This window comes from Herpailurus yagouaroundi, unplaced genomic scaffold (genome assembly GCF_014898765.1).
Source record: "Herpailurus yagouaroundi ecotype Mexico unplaced genomic scaffold, PumYag 139, whole genome shotgun sequence".
NCBI lineage: Eukaryota > Metazoa > Chordata > Mammalia > Carnivora > Felidae > Herpailurus > Herpailurus yagouaroundi.
In genome coordinates, this window is record NW_024412394.1 from 1,845,762 (window position 1) to 1,871,113 (window position 25,352).

Below are 25,352 nucleotides of genomic sequence, written 5' to 3' on the forward strand. Positions count from 1 at the left end.
AAATGGATAAAGGTGATGAGAGTTGGGCATAAAGTTTCAACAACCTTCCCTTTAAGATGTGGAGGATTTTTGACAGCCTGTGAAATGAACTAACAAAGTTCACTTCTTTGCAGCCATTTATTAAGCAATGTTATGTCCCTCAGTAATGGGGGGGGGGGCAGGCTGGTGTCCGACAAAACAGTTTCCAGTAACTGGGTAACTGCTGACTCCTGTGTTACCGTTGCAGGTTGTCAGAACCGGTATGTGCAAAAATTGGAAGCCTTTCACTTAGTTTTTGCTTCTTATTCCAAGGCAGGATTTGGGAATGCCTTAATACTTTTAACCAGCCTTTGTATCTCAAGGGGAGACTGATTCAAGCCTTGTCCACACTGATCAGTGGTTTTCAGGAGGTGGGATTAGGGGGTGTCGCTAGTCAACAGGGGGCACAGGGGCCTTGGACCAATGTACCTTTCCTGGTCTTTTCACTGGATTGATGAGTGGTATGGTGAGAAGCTTTTGCTGCCGCTGCATCCCCCTTTCTGGCTGATACTCTGGCTTATTTACTGTTCTTTGATTTTAGACTTTAGTAATTAGATTCAGATACATCTGTTAGTTAATCACCATGTTGTAAAAGTAAAAGCGGATTGGAGGCTGGGACTGGAAAGTGCCTTTGGACCCTTTACTCAGATTAGTTTTCTAATGTATTATTTTTCAGGTAGCATTCATCTGGGATGTTCCATGAGTTTGGTTGTTCTGTATAAAGATTTAAAAGTGGGACTAATGGGGGCACCTGGCTGGCTCAATGGATAGAAGATCTGACTCTTGATCTTAGGGTCCTGAGTCACTTAAAAAAAAGGTAGGACTAGGGGCACTGGGTGGTTCAGTCTGTTGAGGGTCCTACTTTGGCTCAGGTCATGATCTCGCGGTTCATGAGTTAGAGCCCCGCCTCCGGCTCTGTGCTGACAGCTCAGAGCCTGAAGCCTGCTTCAAATCCTGTGTCTCCCTCTCTTTCTGCCCCTCCCCCACTGGTGCGTGCGCTCGCTCTCGCTCTCAAAAATAAACATTAAAAAAAAAGGTAGGACTAATGAATGTGAGTGGTACAGAAAATTTAACTAAAGGAAAACTATTCATTTAAATAAACATAGAATCAGAGAATTTTAGGATTTCGAGATGATCTCACCCAACATAGCCTCGTGTTTAAGAGCCCAGGCTCTTTCTGGTTTACTTTCTTCAACTGTAAAATGAAGACAATAATTGTATCTAACTCAAAGGGTCATTGTGAGGGTTACATGAATAAATATATGTAGACTTAGCACAGTGCCTAGCACATAGTAAGTGCTCAGTTAAACATGGGCTGTAGTTATTTTGGGGGCCATGACTTGGCTGACAATTTGATATAAGCCATAGACTTCTCCAGAAAAATACACATATGCAAACAGGTGATTTTTATATAAATTCTGGGGGAGAGTTATTAACCCTCAAAGCACATGCCTGAATCTTTCAAGGCATCCTGGAACTAGGTGAATAACCCCTGACTAGTTAGTTTCACTCTCCTCATTTTATGGCTGAGAAAACTAAAGCCCAGAGAGGATAAGCAACTTGCCCAAGCTGCAATGGAAGGTAAAGTAATGGAATAGAATCCAGCTTAGTGCACACATATTCTGTGTACTCTCTATGAATATAAAGTTTTTAAAGAAAAAATTTAATACTATACACTGACTTATTCAGTGGATCCTTGGAGATGAACAAAGTATCTCTTTTAGATGAGGTAGGAGTAGGTATGACAGACATTGGGAGAAATTTCTGGGTTCCTCAGTGTTGTGCGGTTGATAGGGAAGAGGAAGAGAAGGTTATTTGGGTCTGCAATATCAGGGCTCCAGGAAAAGTTGGTAGGACATGGATCTATTTGAGGGACAGATCAGACTCCTTGGGCCTTTGGCCTAATCATGTATGACATTTGTGTCTTTGTATGGTCTCTACGATACCTGCAGAGGCTGGCCTGCCTGGAGGGAAGCCACAGCTTCTGTGGCTTGCCATATCTCATGGAGAAAGAGAAGAGAAGGTATACTGAGTTACCTCAGTATGTTAAATAAATATTTGTAGGTGTTTAATAATTACTTGTGGATGATGACAGTGCCACTTGACCTGGAGGAGAGTGTCTTAACAGCAGGAAGGATATTTCAGTGACTCTCTCTCATGTTTAATTTTGGTCATGAAGTATAAGATATTAAAGTGTTTTGTTAGAATGCATCCTTCTTATCAGTAGAGTGTTTTGGTAAACAAGATTTGAGAGAAGTGGTCATCAAGATGTTTTTGTTAAGTGCCAGCTCTAGGCCTGGCCCTGATCTGGTCACTGGGGATTCAGCAGGGAAGAAATGTAAATATCTTTTAAGGGCTTTAACCTATGGTTTGGATGACTGCTATGTAATACAAATAGTTTCAATGCGCAGTATTCATTTAAATTGACCCAGGAGGAGACCTTTACTTAGAAACAAAAGTAATCATTAAAAAAAATCCAAAATTGATTTTTCACTAAATTAGATTATTTTTGTTTTAGCTCACCTTAGCTAATGTCCTTTTGTAAGAAACGTGATTGATTGTCAAGTAAGTCAAGGGACTGTGGCTCGTGGAAAGAGCATGGGACTCTGGAGCCAGAGAAGCCTGATTCACCTTCCAGCTCTGCCCTTTTGAATGGGTCAGCCTTTCTGAGCCTTAGTTTTCTTATCTGTGAAAGATGAGAATAATGAAGAATACTAAGTACCTAGCACATTGTTTTGAAGATTGGGGATAAAGTATTTATTATACGGCCCAGCATATAAGTAGGGTTTAATAAAGAGTAGCTATTATAACATGACCAGAGAAGTTAGGAATACCTCCGTAGTATGGGTGACAGCAACCCATTTGAGTGGCTCTTTTAGAAACCTACCAGAAGTCTTAATTATTTACTCTAAATAGCTGCAAGAAATGTGACCCCGAGTGACGGAGAGACAGCTGATAGGCATGATAAGTATTTTAAAAACAAGTATTAATGAAATCCAGAGGCATACAAGATTTCAGAGTCCTCTTGGAGAATAAGAGACCCTACTGTGAGCTCAGCCCTCGTAGTTTGTGATCAGTGCCTCCCCTTGTTATTACTCATCATCGTGAGGAGATCATTGTGGCCAACCCCCAGTGGACAGTGGGGAGCTGCAGGCTCAGAGAAACTGACTGCTGGCCCAGGGTCTGTTTAGGTGAAGATTTATAGGAGTAGTTTTAACTTCCAGGTCATGCCCCTTTTTACTAAACTTTACTTATTATTGCCTTCATTTCCTAAATAATTATTTTGTTCATTTTCTTTTCTTTTTCGCATGTGCACAGAGCAAGTGGGAAAGGGGCAGAGGGTGAGTGACAGAATCTTAAGCAGGCTCCACACCCAGTGTGGAGCCCGATACATGGCTGAGACAAAAGTACTCACGATGAGTGGGACGCCTGGGTGGCTCAGTCGGTTAAGCCTCTGCCTTCGGCTCAGGTCATGATCTCACAGTTCGTGAGACTGAGCCCCACGTCGGGTTCTGTGCTAACAGCTCAGAGCCTGGAGCCTGCTTCAGATTGTGTCTCCCTTTCTCTCTGCCCCTCCCCCACTCATATTCTGTCTGTCTCTCTGTCTCTCAAAAATAAACATTAAAAAAAAAAAATTAAAAAGTAATCATGACTGTGAGATCATGACCTGAGCCCAAATCAGGAGTCAGACACTTAACTAACTGAGCCAGTCAGGTGCCCTGTGCATTTTCTAGTAATAGTCAAATCTTATATGTCTTTGTTTCCCTTCTTCATTTTCTTGTGTTGCTTCAGAATAAAGCGTTTTTTTTTTTTTTTTTTTTTTTTTTTTACTTAGCAAATACTATATATAATAAGCACTTTACAAGTCTTATGATGATGTAATTCTCAGACTAACCCTATGTGGTAGTTATTAGGCCTATTTTATAGATGAAGAAATGAGGCACAGGGAGGTTAAGGAACTTGCCCAAAATCATAACTAGTAAGTGATGGAACTGAGATTCAAATGTAGGCGTTCTGATTCTCTTTACTGTTAGGCTACTATAAGCTTCCCATCTTCTGAATATTTCAAATTGAGTATACTCTTGTCATCAGCATCCATATGAAGAAACAATATTACCAGCACCTAAGAAGCCTCCTTGTGTCTTCTGTCATTATCTCTACCAAAGAGTAACCACTGTCCTGATTTCTAACAATATAGATTCTACCTGTTTTTGTATTTTATATAAATGGTATCATATAATATATATGCTTCTATGTCTGATTTCTTTAGTTCAGTGTTATTTTGTGAGATTAATCAAATTGTAGACTCTGCATTTTCATTGTTGTGTGGCATTCTATTATGTGAATATACCTCAATTTATTGATATGTTTTACTATTGATGGACATTTGGTTAGCTTCCCAGTTTGGGCTATAATGAACAGTGCTGGTAGAAACATTCTAGTATATGTCTTTTGGTGAGCAAATGTACACATATCTATTGGGTATATGCATAAGAGTGGAATTTCTGGGTTGTGGGATATGCATATGATAAATTTTAATAGATGTTTTTAAACAGTTTTTCAAAGTGGCTGTATCAATTTCCATTTCCACTGGAAGTGTTTGAGAGTTCTGGATGGTCTGCACCTTTGCCAACACTTGGTATTTTTCGTCTTTTTCATTTTAGCCATTTTGGTGGATATGTTTTGAAATTTTTTTTTTTTTTTTACACTTCATTGTGGTAAACCAGATGGCTACTTTATATTTGCCTCTGTTTAGTTTTTAAATTCTGATCTATTTGTAAATTTTAGTCACAAGCAAATGTCAGAACATCGAAAACATAAGATCTTTTTGGAGAAATGTTCAAATTAGGCAGGTTAAATAAAAATAATTAGGGTAATTTATAACTACCACCCCATAAAATTTCTTACTTGGAACGGTGTCTTGTGTCTTAAAATGTAGCATTTAAAAGTAATAAAAATTTCAAAGCCATACGGTTGTATGTATCTGACACACAATAGCTTAATGTATGGTTCACAAATCATGAAATTACCTGCTTTGAAAAATTGATTGAGACGCACGTCAGTGTAGCAGAAAGAACCAGGACTTTGGATTCCAGAAAGTGGCCACACATTTTGACTCTGCTGCTTATAAGCTGTGTGTTCAGCAAGTCTTTCAGCTTCTTGAAGCTCAGTTTCCTTATCTGTGAGGAGACAGTAATGCACAGTGTGGTTTTGAGGATTAGAAGTAATTTATAAAAATGCCTGGTCCTGAAAAAGTATTCAATAAATAGTGACTATTACTATTTATCTAGAAGTTGAGCAATCTCAAGAGAGATTGCTATTAGTTTCTTTATTTTCTTTCTTTCTTTCTTTTTTTTTTTTTAAAGTTTATTTGAGAGAGCATGCAAGTAGGACAGGGGCAGAGAGAGAGAAAGAGAGACTATCCCAGGCAGTCAGTTCAGAGCTTAGCTAACACTGTCATTTCAGAGACTAGCTCGGGGCTTGAATCCACAAACCATGAGATCTTGACCTGATCCGAAATCAAGAGTCAGATGCTTGACTGACTGAGCCCAACATCTTTAAGGTTGTGCCTAACATATCTAAGGGATTAGACATTTGGGGGGCACCTGGGTGGCTCAGTTGGTTAAACGTCCAGCTTCAGATGCTCTTTGTATCAGTGCTTAAGGAGAAGAGAGAACAGGGGCTATTCCTGTCTATTGCTTTTTGGTTTTTTTTTTTTTTGTTGTTGTTGTTTTTAATATCAAGGCATACTACGAAGAAGAAACTTTGACCTCAGCATGGATGAAATAGCAGAAATATATACATGGAATTGGGTCCAGTGAATTTACTTATACATAATCTAAGAACATAGCACAATCATATATTGTATTCTTAGAGTGAAAAAAATCAGAGGTCATTTAGCTCTCACCTAATATAGAACCTGGTTGGATAATAAATCTGTAAGTATGGCTTTAATCATTGAAAGAAAAAAAAGATTCTTTTCATCACAGCTCAATTCTCTACACACACTGGAGTGTGTCTTCCTTGATGGCAGGGATAGTGGTCCATTGTCTGCCTTGAAAACCAGAGAGTTTGAAGATGCTTTGAGTGGGTGCAGAAGATATGTGGAATGGGAATGCATGGCTAGAATTCCGGGAACCTTAAACTTGGGGAGTAGGGATAGTGGTGGGAGGAGACAAGGGGTCAAGGAAATCCAGTATTGTTAAGAGACCTTTTATCATTGTGTGATGAGGCAAGTACTTGCTACTGATGTTGACTTATTAGTATCAGATACTGTAGAACATTTTCCAGTATTTATAAGCAGTAGAATCAATCAGTATCTATATAGTAAAGCAGAAAACAAGTATAAAATATTATAGGTTAGAATTTAGGTAAAGGGTATGTAGTTTGTACCTTCTTGCTACGAAAATAAGAACTAGATGTATCATAAATATTTGTTGGATTGACATTGTTTTATGTGCCTACAGCAATGATCATTTTACATATATACTTAATCTGTATAGTCCATTGGTCATGTGTAGCTTGGATGTTAGCCCATTGTTTAAGAAAATTAGAACGGTGGTGCATCTAGGTGTCTCAGTCAGTTAAGTATTTGACTCTTGGTTTTGGCTCAGGTCATGATCTCACAGTTTGTGAGTTTGAGCCCTGCATTGAGCTCCATGCTGTCAGTGTGGAGCCTGCTTGGGATTCTCTCTCTATTCTCTCTCTGGCCCTCCCTGCTTGTGCACTCTGTCTCTTCTTTATAGTTAAATAAATAAATAAACTTTAAAAAAAGAGGGGTGCCTGGGTGGCTCAGTCAGTTAAGCGTCTGACTTTGGCTCAGGTCATGATCTTGCGGTTCATGGTTCGAGCCCCACATTGGGCTCTGTGCTGACAGCTCTGAGCCTGGAGCCTGCTTTGAATTCTGTGTCTCCCTCTCTCTCTGCCCCTCCCCCTCTCTCTGCCCCTCCCCCACTCATGCTCTGTCTTCCTCTCAAAAATAAATGAACATTAAAAAAATTAAAAAAAATTGGAACATTGATGGTGAGAGGTTAGTATATGTAAGTCTCTGACTTATGGAATGATATATTCTCAAATTTTATTTCTAAGTTTGGAATTGGGAGTGTGTAGTTTAGTAGAAATATTGTATTGAGTGTTGAATAGGTTCTCAGGTTAGCCCACAAAACCCATAGTGGGTTAACTACATATAAACTCAGTAGATGGGAGTTTTGGGTCTTGGTTGTTAAGGAACCATTTGAAGGAGGAGTGGGGATGAAATAGAAGAAAAAAGTTTTTTCTCTCCCAATCCTTGGAGTAAAATCTTTTAGGTCATTGAGATCGCAGCAAGGACTTTTTATGGTTGTGATTTAGGAGTGTGACCAGCATTTAGCGGGCTAGAGATGCTGAGATCATGCAGAATAATGTCACACAAAGAAGCATTGTCCTTTGTCCTTTTGAATTTTGAGTATTTGTTAGACTTTACATAGGTGAGTTGCCTGTTTATATAAACATAGAGTCTAACTCTGTTGTAATAAACACAAAATATTGTACGACTTTAAACTACAGTGAATATTCTAGATTGCACCTACCATGGGGGGAGATTTTTTTTTTTTTTTTTATGTTTATTCACTTTTGAGAGAAAAAGAGACAGCATGAGCTGGGGAGGGGCAGAGAGAGAGGGAGACACAGAATCCGAAGCAGGCTCCAGGCTCTGTGCTGTCAGCACAGAGCCTGATGCAGGACTCAAACTCACGAACCGTGAGATCATGACCTGAGCCAAAGTCGGATGCTTAACAGACTGAGCCACCCAGGTACTCCGGGAAGATTGTTTCAAACTTTACCAAGTGTTTGTCATTATTTTAGAAAATGTTGTCACTCTTGGCAGTGCCACTCATGAAATTGAGTCTCAGGGTTGAGAATCGCTAACTTAGACTAAATTCTGAAACAGCTGAAGTTTGCTCTTGATACGCTCTCTCTTCTCTTGATGTCTCTTTCTCACCTCCTCATGCACCCCGTTGCTCTAATTCTGCCCTCAGCCCTCTACTACCATACCGCCCTCCCAAGCCTGCATGCCTTCGTCCTCTCACTTTCGCACCAAAATTCCCAGTTCTTTAGGATATGTGATTTCAGCTAAGTCAGGGGTGAATGTAGAGAACATATTTTGGAGAAGGAATGCTACTCTAATTAGACCAATTCTCATTCAGAAAATGTCCCACAGGGTCAGCTTCCCTAACTTCCTCTTACTTTCATAGCTTTTGAATCCACAAATACTCTTAAAAGTTCCCAATTTGTTTTTTATTTTCCAAAAATGGTTTCCACGGCAGTGGGGGAGGAGCAGGGGTCTGGGCAGCTGTTTGTGGCATGTGTGTGTCGTTGGAGAGTTCTAAAATCTAGAAAATCCAGAAAAGGATAGGCTAAGTTCATTGACGCTGAGTGCCTCCAGCTCTGTGGTCTAGTGCTTTCCCAGGCAGAGCTGAAAACATGCATTTCTCCTTTCTTAGATAAATCTGTTTTCCTTTTCTTCTCCTCTTTCCTTCTTTCTCTCTCTCTTTGAAATCTGTGTGTTTTTTAAATTCATGTTAAAGAAAGGGCTGCAGTTCAGGAATACAGTTCATTTGAGAAAATGTCTTAACAGAGGTTGATTTCTCTCATTGAGAAAATGTCTTAACAGAGGCAATGTATTTTTCCTGAACCTCAGCAGAGTCCTTACTCTCTCCCTTCCTTTCAGATGGAGCTGACTTGTGGCTCCTTAGTCCTCTGAGCCCATAAACCTCTGAGAGGTTCTTCAGTTTCTTTGAGGAAGATTTGCTGCAAGATAGTTGGATGGTCAGGTGCAGGTGGTGGTTCACTCTTTCTCAGATACGGAGCTAGCCTTCACCTCAGCTAATCCCAGGCCCCGGGCTGCCTTTGAGGACTCTGTTTCTGAGACCATTTATCCATTAATTCTATCAGGAAACTTGTACTGACCACCTGAATTGTGTGCCAAGCACCAGCAACTCCAAAAACAGTGAGACAGGCATCCCTTTCAAGGACTCAACTGCATCCAGTAAAAAACAGGCCTGTAAACAATAAGCTCAGCAAGGCATTAAGAAGTTATCTGTGGAGCCTGAGGGGCACAGATAGTCAGGGGCAGAGAGGTGATGCCAGGCAGAGGGAGCTGCGTGAGCAGTGGTACTGAACTGAGAAACAGTAGGGTGCCTTTAAGAGACTGCATATGGTTCTGTGTCCCTGGAATGTAGGGTTTGAGGGTGGAACATAGATCGAGATGATACTGGGAAGGTAGAGGCTAGATCATAGATGTCTGTATACTACACCAACACATCTAGGTAGGGCTCAGCTTATTCTGTATTGCCATTGATCCAGGTCTGAGGCAACAAACTTCTCCAGACCTTTACACCTCTGTTGACTTTGTTAAAAGTCAGAGAGATGGCATAGTGTAGTTGAGGCTGCAAGTTCTTGAGCCATACTGCTTGATTTTGAATCCTAGCTTGCTGTGATCTTGGGCAAGTTACTTAACCTTTCTATACTTCAGTTCTCTCTTCTGTCAAATGGAGATAATCGTTGTCCTTTATATCATGGGGTCATTGACAGAAATCAATTAATTAAAACAGAGTGCTTATTAGGACAGTGCCTGGAAGAAAGTAAGCAATTATTAAATGTTAGCTATTATTTTAAAAATAATTTTTATCTCAGAGAAATATCCTTTTTTCATTTTTCCTGATACATATTTTTTTATTCTAAAGGCTTCTAGACAGAGCTTATATTTAAATTAAAAAAAATGTTTTTTTTCAACGTTTATTTATGTTTGGGACAGAGAGAGACAGAGCATGAACGGGGGAGGGGCAGAGAGAGAGGGAGACACAGAATCGGAAACAGGCTCCAGGCTCTGAGCCATCAGCCCAGAGCCCGACGCGGGGCTCGAACTCCTGGACCGCGAGATCGTGACCTGGCTGAAGTTGGACGCTTAACCGACTGCGCCACCCAGGCGCCCCTAAAAATTTTTTAAGTAGGCTTCAGGTCCAGTACAGGGCTTGAACTTAAAACTGTGAGATTATGACCGTGAGATCAACACCTGAGCTGAGATTAAGAGTCAGTCACTTGGGACACCTGGGTGGCTCAGTTGATTAAGTATCTGACACTGGGTTTCAGCTTCAGGTCATCATCTCATGCTTCATGAGTTGGAACCCCTCGCTGGGCTCCACCCTGACAATGAGGAGCCTGCTTGGGATTCTGTCTCTCCCTCTCTCTCTGGCCCTCTCCCACTCCCTCCCCCCCCTCTCCTTCTCAATAAATAAATAATCTTAAAATTAAAAAGGAAAAAGTCACTTAACTGACTGAGCCACCCAGGTGCCCCTTTTAGACACAGCTTTTAGAATCTACTTATTTTTCTCTCTCTCCTTTTAAAAAACCTTGCACTTTCTACTTGTCTCTAATGGGAAGGGTGTGCCTTCTACCTTAACTTCACAGATAAGTTTATTTCCATGTTTACATATGACACTCTTAAACCTGGTTTAACATGTCCAGTTAATCAGAGTATTATAGTTGGCTTACAGTGTGTGATAGAATGTGGTTGGATTGTTGGATATACCCTTTAGTTCATTCCATCTCTTTGGCAATTATCATTTATTTGCTTTGTATTATAATCAATAAAAATTAATTGAGCATTCTTGTCCTAGACTTTGTGCCAGACACAGATGGAAATGACACAATGTTAGCTCTAGAGGAACACATAGTCCTTAGGATTAGAGACCTTTGTTTTTGTTGTTGTTTTAAAATTTTTTTAATGTTTATTTTTGAGAGAGAGAAAAAAAATGTGAATGGGGGAGGGGCAGAGAGAGGGAGACAGAATCTGAAGCTGGCTCTGTACTGTCGGCACAAAGCTTGATGTGGGGCTCGAACCCCTGAACCGTGAGACCATGACCTGAGCTGAAGTCAGACACTCAACCCACTGAACCACGCAGGTGCCTGCCCTAAGACATTTTTTTTTTTTAAATGTTTTGTTTTTGAGAGAGAGAGAGAGAGAAAGCACCAGTGGGGAGGGGCAGAGAGAGAGAGAGACAGAATCCCGGGCAGGCTGCAGGCTCCAAGCTGTCAGCACAGAGCCCAACACAGGACTCAAACCCATGAATTGCAAGATCATGACCTGAGCTGAAGTCGGACACCCAACAGACTGAGCCACCCAGGTGCCCCCCAAGACCTTTGTTTTTATTTTAAGCTCTTCTTTGTTTCCTCCACAGCTACTTATATGGTTTGAACCAATTTGTACTAGTCAGTGAATATGCTATCTTAGGTATTTGTTCGTTGAATGATCTCTGTGGGGGAAACTACTCAGAGGTTTGCCAGGGCTTTTCTTTCACCATCAGATGTGAAACATAGCTCATTTTGAGCAGTCTGTGCTTTTTAAAGTAAACATACATGTTAGCCAAAATTATGGCCAATTCTGCTAAAAAATTAAGGACAGCCTTGTGTATGGAATCTTTTTTCCTCAGTTTCCTCCTTGAGTGGTTTTCAAAACTCAGATAATTTATGTGCCACACTTCTCTAAATAATTGTTTGAGGCTATACCATGGAGAAATCTCTGTTCACATTTCAGTAGTGAATAACCAACAATATCTGTTAGTAGAATAGGCCTCTTCTGAGCATTAGCAATGGGCAGTTTCACTTTGGCTAATCCAAGAGCCTGTGTGTAAGTCTTAAAATTAGAAATATAATATTCAGATTTCATTAATTCTAAGACTTGGGACATGAGGTGTAATATCTTCAAGACTGGTATAGGGGAAAGAATCTGGGACCTAATCACTATGGGAACTGAATGGTTAAAGAATTGAGAGGGAAGAGGGCAGCTATTTCTGAGTTACAGTTGATGAGGAGCCCCCACTATCTTAGTTCTAATTCTAGAATGACCAATAAAAGGTTATGTAGAAAAGACATTGGTAAGAAATTGCAGCCATAATTCCAGGTGGTACTCAAATACATTAACAGTCAGTAAGATGAGGAGGAGTCCATATGTAACATGCCTTACATGCCTGGATCCTTGCTAGTGGGCCACATTGCAAGTATTCAGTTCTAGAAGAAGACTGGTTTGGGTCACCTGCTGGCTCAGTCAGTAGAGTATGCAACTCTTGATCTCGGGGTTGTGAGTTCGAGCCTCAAGTTGGGTGTAGAGATTACTTTAAAAAAATAAAACCTTTAAACAAGAAGAAGAAGATGAAGAAGGCTGGCTCAAACCAGACAGGGTATTAGGGCTTCAGCTAAATAGGCTAGGTTTTAGCAAGGCTTCCAGCTTAGGGAAGGGCATTAGAATGTTCATCAGGGCAACTGTTGAGCATTAAGGAAAGAGAACTCTCCAGAACCTCCAGAATATTAACTGGTCTAGTATTGGGATGGGAAGGTAGGGTAAATGGGAGGGCTTCAGTTCATTGACTACATAGCTACCATGGATGTTCAGAATTTTGTATAATTGGTTACAATTATTGAGAGTGTAAATCAATATCATGTCTATGGGGGGAAATTTGTCAGTATCTGTCAAAATGTAAAATGTATAATTCCACTTTTATGAATTCATCCTATAGAAGGAATCAAACAAGTGAGAAAAACCTATAAGGCTATTTAATGAGAGTAATGTAAAAGAGTAATCAATAGGGACTTATTAAATAAATCATAATGCTCCATACAGAAGTGTTGCTTGTGGGTAGTCTCCAATTATTAAAAAGAAATTTGACAGTATGAAATGCCTAAGATATATTGTTCATTGAAAATAAAAGCAAGTTTTAGAAGAGTATATATGGGATAATTCTATTTTATACATCTATCTATCTTACAGCCATAATTCCAGGTGGTACTCAAATATGTTAACAGTCAATTAGATGAGGGGTCCATATGTAACATGCCTGGATCCTTGCTAGTGGGCCAGATTGCAAGTATTCAGTCCTAGAAGACTGACTTGGGTCACCTGGTGAGCTCAGTCAGTGTGTGTGTGTGTGTGTGTGTGTGTGTGTGTGTGTGTGTGTGTGTGTATTAGAAACTTATTTTTTCCTTTTATACCTTTCCTTTTTTCTTTATATTTTTTATATTTTAATTTTTTATGATAAGCAATCACTAAGAGGATGATTTATCTATTACCATTTATCACACTGTTTTGAGAGGGCACATTTGTGCACATCTGGTCATATGTGTTTTCGGTAACTCAAATCATGGTTGCCTTTTGGGGAGGATATAATACCAATGAGATCTAGTATAAAAGGTTTCTTCTAATGCTATAGCAGTATCTTATGTTGACTTAGCTTTTTCTCAGATAACAATTATGAACTCTGGACAGTATATTAAAAAAAAACCACACAACTATTTAAACACATTGGAGAGTGACCAAATCAGGCAGAAATTGACAGAAAATTTGGAAGATGGGAACTGTACTGGGTAGGTTTCTCATAAATCTTTTTTGCCTGAGGATACTCCCCAGTTTGCATGGTGGGCGGTGGCTAGAACTCAAGCAAAAATCTATGGTTTTACTAGCTTGGGGAGTCAGAGAATAGAGTTCAGGACTATAAGAGGGGCTGGGAAATGAGGGGAGAAATCTCAAAAAGGAGAGAGTAACGGAAGAGGGAGCCCTACAGTCTGCTTTTAAATTCTGTCCAAATCCTTGATATGCATGGGGAAAGGTTTCATGAAGCCTAGAAAAGGCAATAGTTAGCTGAAAGAATTGAGCTGAGATTTAGCTGCTGCCTCTTATGGGGGTGACAGAGTTTGGAGTATGAATCTAGACAAGTGAATTTCCCACTAGAACAAAATTCACTCTTCAGAGGAAGATTGACAGGATTTAGAATCTCAATAATGTTCAGTATACAATAATAAATGACTAGATGTGCAATGAAGGAAAATGTGACTCGTTGAGAATAGCAGTCAATAGAAATTGACCCCAAGATGACTCAGATGTTGAAATTATCAGACAAGGACATTAAACAAACTTGGTAATAATAAGTGAACAGATGGAGAATCCCAGCAGAGAAGTGGGAACTATAAAAAGAACTAAATGTACAATCTAGAACTTAAAAGTACAATACCTGAAATGAAAAATTAATTGGATATTCTTAACAGCAGATTGGAGATGGCTAAAGAAAGGGTCGGTGAACTTGAAAATAGACAGGAATTATCCACTCTGAAGAAAAGAGAAAAAAGATTGAAAAACAAAAACAGCCTCAGGGACTGTGAGACAATATTAATATGTTTGTATTTGGAGTCCTAGAAGGCAAGGAGAGAGAAGACATGTGGCAGATTGTATTTTCCAAAGATGGCTGCAACAATATCTACCATCATACGTGTTCTTTTCTTGGCCAATAGAATCGGGTTGGAAGTGACATCCAAGCTACACAGAGCAACCACGTGTAGGTGCTTCAGTTAACAGTCCTTGCTGAGCTGGTCTTTGAGACATTCCAGTCCAGGAGCCAACCATGTGAGTGAAGAAGCCACTCACTTCTAGGTGATCCCAGCTCCCAGCCATTCATGGCATCCCAGAGGAAGCCCCAGAATTCTTGAATCAGAGTAAAGCTTTCCCAGTTATCCCTTGAATGAATTTCTGATGCATAAATCTGTGAGCTTAATAAGATGCTTGCTGTTTTATGGCACTAGGTTTGGAGTGGTTTATGCTGCAGTAATTAAAACAAGACAAAAATATTTGCAGAAATAATAGCTGACAAGTAAACAAAAGACAACCCAATTTAAAAACAAGCAAAGGATCTGTATAGACATTTCTTTAAGGAAGATGCATAAATGGCCACAAACACATGAGATACTCAACATTATCAGCCATCAAGGAAATGCAGATCAAAATCACAATGGCTACAGGATGACTGTAATTAAAAAGCTAATTACAGTGTTGGTGAAAATGTGGAGAAATAATAACAAATGTTGGTGAGTATGTGGAACAATAGGAACTCTCAAACACTGCTGGTAGGACTGTAAAATGGTGCAGCCACTTTGGAAAACAGTCTGGCACCTCCTCAAGAAGTATCAGAGTTATCATTTTGCACAGCAATTCCACTCCTACTTGTATACCCAACAAATAAAAGCGTATGTCCACATAAAAACTTGTACTTGCATGTTCATAGTGGTATTATTCACAATGTCTCAAAAGGGGAAACAACCCAAATGTCCCATCAACTGATGAATGATAAATGATGATAAACAATAATGATAAAACATTATATAGATGGTATATCTGTATAATGGAATATTTTTGACCATAAAGAGGAAAGAAGTGCTGATTCCTGTTACAACATGGATGAACTTTGAAAATATGCTAAGCGAAAGAAGCTAGTCACAAGAGACCACATATTATGTAATTCCATTTATGTTAAATGTCCAGAATAGGCAAATCTATGGAGACAAAATAGATAATGGTTACCAGGTTAGGGGGAATAAGGAGAGTGGAGATGATAGCTGAAGGGTACAGGTGTTTTTGGAAGAGGGTAATGAAAATGTTCTAAAATGGATTAAGCTTATGATCGCACAACTCTGTGAGTATACTAAAAACCATTCAATCGTACATTTAATTTTTTTTAATGTTTATTTATTTCTGAAAGAGAGAGCAGGGAAAGGACAGACAGAGGGAGACACAGAATCTGAAGCAGGCTGCAGGCTCCAAGCTGTCAGCACAGAGCCCGACGTGGGGCTCAAACCCATGAGTCATGAGATCATGACCTGAGCCGAAGTCAGACGTTTAGCCAACTGAGCCACCCAGGCGCCCCCAGTCAATTGTACATTTTAAATGAATGTGTCTATGGTATGTGAATTCTATTTCAATAGAGCTGTTATTAAAAAAGAAATAGTGGCTAAAAGTTTCACGTTTGGTGAAAAACAGATTTATAAAATCCAAGAATCTCAGTCAATCCTAAGTAGGATAGATATAAAGAAAATTACTCCAGGCACATCACAGTCATGTTACTGAAAATTAAAGAGAAAATGAGAGCAGCCAGAGGAAAATGACTTCTCACATAAAGGAGAACAATGATAGAAATTAATGGCTGACTTCCCATCAATAACAGCAGTGGCAAGAATACAATGGACTATATCTTTAAATGCTGAAAGAAGTTCTCAACCTAAAATTACATATCCAGCTTAAATGTTTTTTAAAAGTGGAAAGTAAAGGCATTTTTAGACTAAGGAAAACAGAATCCTAGCAGTACTATAAGAGATACTGAAGAAAGTTCTTCAGGTTGAAGAGCAATGATACCAGATGGAAATTTGGATCTATAAGAAAGAGTGAAGGACACTGGAAATGTAGATGCACAAGACTATTTCTGTAATAGACAAGACTGTTTAACACTGTCTTATGGGTCTGTACCATATGCATGGTAGTCCTCCCTTATCCACAGTTTTGCTTTCCATGGTTTCAGTTACCTGTGGTCAACTGCAGTCCATAGCAGATGATCCTCCTTCTGACATATCATCAGAAGGTCACTAGTAAGCTGATGCTGTGTCTTAGTACTTACATCAGTCACCTCACTTCAACTCATCAGGTAGGCATTTTATCATTTTATATCAACACAAGAAGAAGAAGGGTGAGTACAGTAAAATGAGCTATTTTGAGAGAAACCACATACACATAATTTTTATTGCAGTATATTATAATTGTTCTATTTTATTATTATTGTTAATCTCTTACTTGCCTAATTTATAAACTTTGTCATAGTTATGTTTTAATAGAAAAAAAAAGGTAGTATATATAGGATTCAGTACTGTTTGCAATTTCAGGCATTGACTGGGGACGTATCCCTCGTGGATAAAGGGGGACTGTTGTATATGTAATATATATGACAACTATGGTCCACAAGGTGAAGGACAGTAAATGAACTATTTTGTTGCAAAGGTTCTTAAATTTTTACTTAAAGTAGTATAATGTTAACTGTAAGTAGATCGTGATAAGTTTACATTGTGTGTCCCTAGAGTAGTCACACATAGGTAAGGAGGTTTAGCTAAAAATCCCATAAAATTACAATGAAATACTAAAGATAATTAGGTTAACCTAAAAAGAGGGCAGGGAAGGAGGAATAGAGGAACAAAAACCAGATGAAACAAATTGAATGCTAAACCAAAATCAACCAATATCAATAATTACACTAAGTGTAAATGGATTGACCACTCCAAATTAACAGTACAGGTTGTCAGACTGGATAAAAAAGGGATAGACACAAATAGATTGAAAGTGAGAGGATGAAAAAAGGTACACCATGTGAACAGTAAGCACAAGAATGCTGGAGTGGCTATATTATCATCAGACAAAATAGACTTCAAGACAAAGATTACTACTAGAAATAAGAGGGGTATCTGGGTAGCTCAGTCGGTTGAGTGTCCAACTCTTGATTTTGGCACAGGTCATGATCCCAGGGTCATGGAATCGAGCCCTGTATTGGGCTCACGCTGAATGTGGAGTCTGCTTAAGATCTTTATCTCTCCCTGCTCCCTCCCCCTTCCCCTCTTGCCCTTCCCCTGCTCAATCTCTCTCTCAAATAAAAAAAAATTACAGAGATAAACATTTCATAGTAAAAGGATAATTTCATCAGAAAGACACAATCATTTCATCAGAAAAACTGGCTCAGTTAAGTGTCGACTCTTGATTTCAGCTTAGGTCATGATCTCACAGTTTGTGAGATTGAGCCCTGTGTTGGCTTGGAGCCTGCTTGGGATTCACTCTCTCCTTCTCTCTCTGCCCCTCCTCTTCTCTCTCTGTCTCTCTCTCTCTGTCAAAATAAATAAACTAAAAAAAAAAAAGACACAATCATTAATGTATATGAACCTAATAAAATAGCTTCAATACACATGAAGCAAAACCAAACAAAAGCTGAAAAAGGCAAATCCATAATTATAGTTGGATTAAAAAAAAATTTTTTTTTAATCTTTATTCATTTTTGAGAGAGAGACAGAGTGTTAGCAGGGGAGGAGCAGAGAGAGAGGGAGACACAGAATCCCAAGCAGGCTCCAGGCTCTGAGCTGTCAGCACAGAGTCCGATGCGGAGCTCGAACCCACAAACCGTGAGATTATGACCTGAGCTGAAGTCGGACGCTCAACTGACGGAGCCACCCAGGTGCCCCAACAATTATAGTTGGATGTTTTTAATACTCCTCCCTCAGTAGTTGATAGAACAACTTGAAAAATATCAATATAGATATAGAAGATCTGAATAACATTATGCATTGCCTTGCCTAATTGACATTTATAGAACACTATACATAACACAACTGGAGAACAACAATATTCTTTTCAGGTGCACAGGAAATGTTTACCAACATAGACCATACATTAAACTATAAAATATGTCTCAACAAATTTCAAAATATTGAAAACTTACATAGTATATTCTCTAACTACAATGGCATTAAGTTAAAAATCAATAAAAAATAAGATCACTAGAAAAGTCCTGCAAATTTGGAATATTTAAAATACATTTCTAAATAACTCATGGTGAAAGAAAACATTTTGTAAAAGAGATTAGAAAATGTTAGCTAGTTGGCAATGAAATTCACCATATCAAAACTTGTGGGATGTAGCAAATAAAGTGAATACTAGGAAACATATAGGTTTAAATGCTTATGTTAGAGAAAAGTTTAAAAATCAGTGAATGAGGTTTCCAACTTAAGATGCTAGAAAATGATGAACGTAATAAACCCAAGTAAGTAGAATAAAGGAAAAACAGTAGAAATCACTGACATTGAATATAGGACAAAATAGAGAAAATTAATAAAGACAAAAGTTTTTTTTTTGTTTAAAGATCATTAAAATTAACTGTTAGTGAAACTGACCAAGAAAAAGAAATCATGAATACTATCAGGGATGAAAGAGGGGATATAGATCTTACAAGTGTTAAAAGGTATTAAGGGATTATTCATATCTGTTGTTAAAAAACTCAACAATTTAGATAAAGTGCACATAATTATTTGAAAAACGTAACTTAGCAGAATTGAACATGAAATAGAGTATCTGAGTAGCCCAATGTCTATTAATGAAATTGCATTTGTTATCAAAACTTTATTTTACAAAGAAAACTCCAGGTCCAGATAGTTTTATTGATGATTTGTGTTGAACACTTAAGTAAGAAATAGAACCCATTTAACACAAATTATTTTGGGAAATAGAGAAGGAAAGCACTTCCCATCTTGTTTAATATGTCTATCATAATCTTGGTAACAGAAAACTGACAAAGATGTTGCAGACTATGTGAATGTCTTTGTAGGACTCTTTCGGCCTCTTAAAAAAAAAGTTATTAGAACTAGTAAGTTCTAGTAACTAGAAAGTTATTAGAACTAGTTATTAGAACTATACTAGCAAGTATAGGACTAGCAAGTATTAGAACTTGCTAGCAAGTATTAGTACTAGCTAGTATTAGAACTATACTAGCAACGTATAGGAACAATATATAAATACCAGTTTTCACAGAGATCGGAAATGAAGAAGTAAAGCTGTCTCTATTCCACAGATATAATTGTTTACATAGAAAATCCTAAAGAACCTACAAAACAACCATTAGAGCGAATAATTGAATTTAGTAAGGTTGTAGGATATAAAGTCAAATACAGTGGCACCTGGCTGGCTCAGTTGGTGGAGTGTGGGACTCTTGATCTCAGAGTAAGCTTGAGTTCCATGTTGGGTGTAGAGACTACTTAAAAAAATTTTTTAAAAAAACCAAAATCAATATGAAAAAACTTCTATCTTCCAGCAGCAAACAACTAGAAAAAATTTTAAAGTTTCCTTTATAATTCAAAAATATAAAATACACACATAAATTGAAAAAAAGGTGTATACCTGAAAACTAGAAAATGTTGCCTGGAGAAGTTAAAGACGACCCAAATAAATATGCCATCCCTTGGTTATATACCGTCTTCAAGGATACACTGACTCATCTTTGCTAATATGTCAGATCTCCCCCAGCTGAGCTATGCAGTCCCAATCAGAATTTCAACAGGTGTTTTTTTCCTCCATCCTACAGAAATTGGCAGGCTGACTTAAAAATTTGTATGGAAGTGTAAAAGACCTAGAATGACTAAAATAATCTTGGGGCGAAAAAGCAAAATGAAATTTATACTACTTTTAAGACTTAAAATGAACCTACCATAATATGGCCAGTGTGGTATTGGCATAAGGATAAGTAGACCAGTGGAACAAAATAGAAAGTTCAGAAATAAGCTACTGTAGGGGCACCTGGGTGGCTCAGTTGGTTAAGCATCTGACTTTTGAACTTGGCTCAGGTTATGATCTCCTGGTTTGTGAGTTTGAGCCCCATGTTGGGCTCTGCGCTGAGAGCATGGAGCCTGCTTGGGATTCTCTCTCTTTCCCTCTCTCTCTGTGCCTCTCCCCTCCCCCCCACTCAAAATAAATTAAAAAAAATAAGCTACTGTATATAAATTGCACCTTAAATAACACAAAAACAATTAAAAAACCCAATATTGGAAACAAAAATCCAGAAGGAGAGAGAATTTTCTTCTAAGAAAAGCATATATCCGTTCATGTAGCAGTTTTGGGAGTAAAACCTATTAGGACAAACCTCTAAGATTGAATGGTATATTCTATCACATGGTCCAGAGTGGACTAATGTTAGCTACTTCAATGATTGAGATATTTTGTTTAGATGATTTAGGGGTCCACAGCTTGATGTATTATATTTTTGCTGAAAGTCATGCCTGTGGTGGGCTGAGCAGTGAAAATACTTTGGTATGGATTTGCTTAGGAAGCTTAGAAACCAAGGCCTGGGCTGTGATCACCTTAGTGGAAAAAAATAGTGAAGGAAGCAAAGCATATTTGCAGGCATATTTGCTTTTGTGGGGTTTCGATTTCTTTGGGACCTCAAGCAGACTGATTATTGCAACTTATTGACTGTATTATCAGCAATAAAAGTACTGAATTACAGGGTACAGGGTAGTGGGAGAGTTGAACGAATGCTGAGTTAAGTCTCATTTCTGCCATTTACTTAGTCCCAGGTTAACCACTGGCTAGCTATGACTCTTGGGCAAGTCATTTAACTTTCTGGCCATTTGCAAATTATAGATTTGGTCTGAATGATTATTTAAGATGCCTTCTACTCTGAAATTCTGTGAATCTAAAAATCTAAGAATTCTCACTTCTAACATTGTGGTACATTTTCACAAAGATATCTGAGAATTTTTCTCTGTTGTCTCTTTGGCAGATTGCAATCCTCTGGCAGAAATGAAACCTGATCAAGATCTTTTCCAACTTGATTTCATCTTAGCTTCTATGCTCTGTAACAGTAACAGATGGCCAGAAAATGTTTCCCCACATACTTAAAGTGGAATAGCAGGCTTCCATTAGCCTTTTCAGCAACCCTGGAATCAGAGGTATCATCCTCAGTTAGGAACACAGATACTGAATAAAGTGGTTTCAGATCAGATTCAGATCTGGTTTCCTTGTTTGAGCAAACCTCCGCAATCCTCCACAACCGGCCTCGTGGATTACCATTTTACCTATTCTTTGTTATTACTGTAAAATGCAGTCAAAATCAGTTGAGGAATTCTTACTGCCTTTTTTGAGAAGCTAATAAGGTAATACCCACTTTTTGTTGAATCATAAAAGTAAATTGACAAATTTATTATTACTCTTAGGGGAGAACAGCCATTGGTGGTCCATCAGACCTGCATGTAATCTCTGTAGATTGATTCTCTACTCTGATAACCAAAATTATATAACAAAAGGAAGTTTATCCTCTCACTTGCTTATTCTTCTGTACCCTACCTGGAAATATGAGTGATCACTTTTCCTCTGGGGCCTCATCTAGGAAGACAGGTTCTTCTGGGTTTTGTGCTTTTCCCGTTTTTCCTCTGTGTTGGTGCTGTTGACGAAGGCAGTATGCCGAGAGTCTGATGACCAGTCCTCACTGAGATTAGTCTCTAGTCCTGGCTGCCTGATGTTCATACACTTGTAGTCATTTCCAAGATAAGTCCACCTGGTTACTATCAGGATAAAATGAGCACAGGGTTCTCTATAGAACTTCCCTGAAGAAGTCAGTGCTGTCATTTGCCAGATGACATGGCTACAAAGTTCATAGAACTCTGCTGATTACCACCTATACACCTGTTGTTTTCAATTGGTTGGTCTTGCCTTTACAAGCTTGATTTTGACTAGATTAATTGATAACTTTGTTCCATGTCCTCAGTTCTCTTGTGACCCAGTAGTACTGGAGGGACAAAGGATGAAAATCTGTTCTTGGAGCCAGAGTGGGGACTCTGGAAAGGCTTTCTGAGGAACATTAATTCAGTTTTAACCTTGTTCAGATTTCAATTTGTAGACGCCTGGTGGAAAGGATAGAAATAGGCATACTGGGAATGGAGGAGGATACATTGAGCTAGAAAGAGACCTGAGGGGTTGTCTCTTGAAGACAGCTTGAACCCTAGGATTATAATCCAGGCCTCCTGAATCTATTTTTTAAGATAATAATGTAATCCTTTTCTAAAGGCAGCAGTGGAATCCACAAATAATACTGATTACTTTTTATTGAGCACTTAACAAATGCCGGATATTTAGTGTATGTTAGTTAGCTCTGTTAATTCCACCAGTCCTGTGAAGTTGGTTGAACAGTTTGCCTAAAGTCACAGCATTAGTGAGAGAGCCAGATTTTGAGCCCAAGTCTAACCCTCAAGCCTGTGCTCTTAAACACCAAGCCATGATAAGAATAGAATTTAAAAACTTCTCTGTTCTGGAAGAATGGATTTATGCATCTCTTTTCTATCTTGAACCTCTCATTTTCCCTGCCTTCAATCACTTTAACTGATTAACTGTTAAACCATTCAAATTAAACCATTCTCAAACTTTAGAGAACAGAAGAATCACCCTGAGTTTGTAAAATGCTGATTCCTTACTCCCCTCCCCATTGTGAATCAGCATATCTGGAGTGTGGCCCAATAATCTACATGTTAAAATAAACATACACCATGGTGATTCTACCCATGTGATCACAGGACCATAGTTTGAGACACAATTGCCCTAAATCCTGGCAAAGTTAGGGTGAAATGTAACACAAGTCTCATACTTTTTTATTCACGACTGGAAAAATGACATGTATTTTTTTATATGGAGCTGTAAATGGAGTTAGATTTTGCATAGAACACAATGTACAAATTAGGTACAGGTTGCCTGTTCAGTGTAACCACTTTGAGAATGTCAACGTTAGCATGTGTGTAACTCATTGTTGACTGTGGTTGTTTCATTTTATTCAAAGTATGTTCCTCCTGTTTTTAGAGAGATTTTTATCATAAGGGAAATAGCTTATCTTAGTGACTCTCAGCCTGTTCTCTCCTGCATATTGAAGGGGTCCTGACTCCCATCTCTGACAGGGTCTCACACCTACTATGATTCTCAGTTGAGGCAGAGAGGTGGGGTCTTATCACAATCTGGGGAAAAGAGGACATGTACAGTTATAGTCTTTAAAACTAATTTTTTTTATCTTCAAAAATTCTTATCTTTAAGACTAATACTTCTGAAGGGTTACTCACTCCAATTTCTGAGCTGATGTGGCTTTCCTGAATACTTAAGAGTAGAGGAAGTGTTGCTAGGAAAAAATAATTGTAGTATCTTATTTAAATATAAAGGACTTGAAAAAGAAAGCCTGCCTGTACCTAGTGGTTACAAATAATGTTAAGTTCTGTTTCTGTGTTCTTTCCTTCCCACAGGGCTGTGTTTCCTCCAAGTCCCTAAGGGGCATGCACTGTATATCTTCCTTTAGTTTCACTTGTTGTTATTCTTGTTTTATGTAGTGGAAGTGTTTAAGATGTTCTTTTCTTCTTTCACACCCCAGTCCTATTTCCTTATAGGTAGCCATTCCTTGAAGGAAAAGAGAAATTCTCTTTCCCTCTGTAGCAAGTTAGTTTTCAGATGATAGGAGCCATTGTAGAAAGCTTGTCTTTTGGGTTCAGAGACTAACATTCGTTCATACCCAGTAAATGTTGACTAAACATTTTTTGTGAATTAAAATCAGTAAAAGTATGTTTAAGGGTATAGAATTTTATTTTACCCTATTTAAAAGCTAATAATTAGCTTGTTGTAGTTTATGGATGCTGACAGAACACATGAGACTCCTAGATCAGAGATAGAGGACTTTATTACTCACAGCCCTGCAAGCAGCATAAGCAAATGTTTGCATTAGTTCCCCCTTATCCCCTCATGTCCCATGGGAGTGACACAAACAGACCCAGATGGATGCTTGTACATATTTTATAGGAATGGAACACTGAAGTAAGTGGTAAGCAAACCTGCTCTTTGTCCTAGGGTGGGGCACATTACTTCATCCCTATCTTTGCAAACCCAATCCTGAGAAGTGGCCCGGGTAAAGAGTGGTCAGGATCATGTGTTTTTGGTATACTCAGCAAGACATGTAGGAGTGTGAGAAACCCATGGAGGAGTAGCGCTTCAAACAGTAAGTACATACAATAGGTAATTGATAGAAATCTTAGAAAGAATTACTATGAAATATTTGCCATACAAAAATATATAAAGAGTAATATAGCCATACGTTCACCTCCCATACAGTCACTTCCCAATGTGAGAAATACGTATTTATACAGAATGTGAGAAATAAGTATTTATATAGTTGCAGCTTCCTGTGGACCCCTCCCCTGTCCCACAGGTAAGCAGTTTCCTTGAATTTGTTATCATGCCATTGATTCCTATGAATCTCTAATTATCATATAGTACTTTTTTTTTGCATGTTTATAAATTTCTAAAAATTTTTAACTATCATTTAAAAATTGTTAAAGAGTCTTTTTATATAGTACCATTTTAGGCTCTGTAGAAAAAAAATTGTGAAGATAAAACTCATGCACATCATGATGATATAGTCCAAGGAAAACCAAAACACTAAAATACACCTTAGTAAAAGGAAAGGATGTATGTGAACAAATAAAAGTTGGTAAATAATATGTAACTCTGAAGTCAGTTATTAGCATCTAATATGTATAAGGGCCAAGTGTAGTTATGGATGGAGGGCAAGATACAATTTATTATTGAGGTGAAAAATAGTGACTCTGAGAGGCAGCAACAGTGAGAATTACAGGGATGAGATTCATCTAGACAGTTTGTCATACAGGAGAGAGGGATATGCTGTGAGGAACTGCCCTTAAATTGATCTAACCAAAAAGATGAGAAGGGAACTGGGAGGAGTTAGGCAGCAGGATAGTTAGCTGAGAGGTATGTGCGTATGTCAGGTAACCATTTTGATTAGGAGGGATGGCTAAGACTAAGCCTCTGACCTCACAAGGCTTCACATCTAATTACACAGGGGTGGTTACATATGGGAGAATTAGAGAACATCCTAAGACCCTCCATGATTATGACTTAAATGTGTGTAACAGATTCTAGA

The 25,352-nt window shown here is 38.5% G+C and overlaps 1 protein-coding gene across 1 annotated transcript in view; it reads left to right on the forward strand.

The window, feature by feature from the left end:
• The window catches only part of LOC121029229 (UHRF1-binding protein 1-like), a 30,873-nt gene that overhangs the window by 1,061 nt on the left and 4,460 nt on the right, over positions 1-25,352 (forward strand). The window lies entirely within an intron of this gene.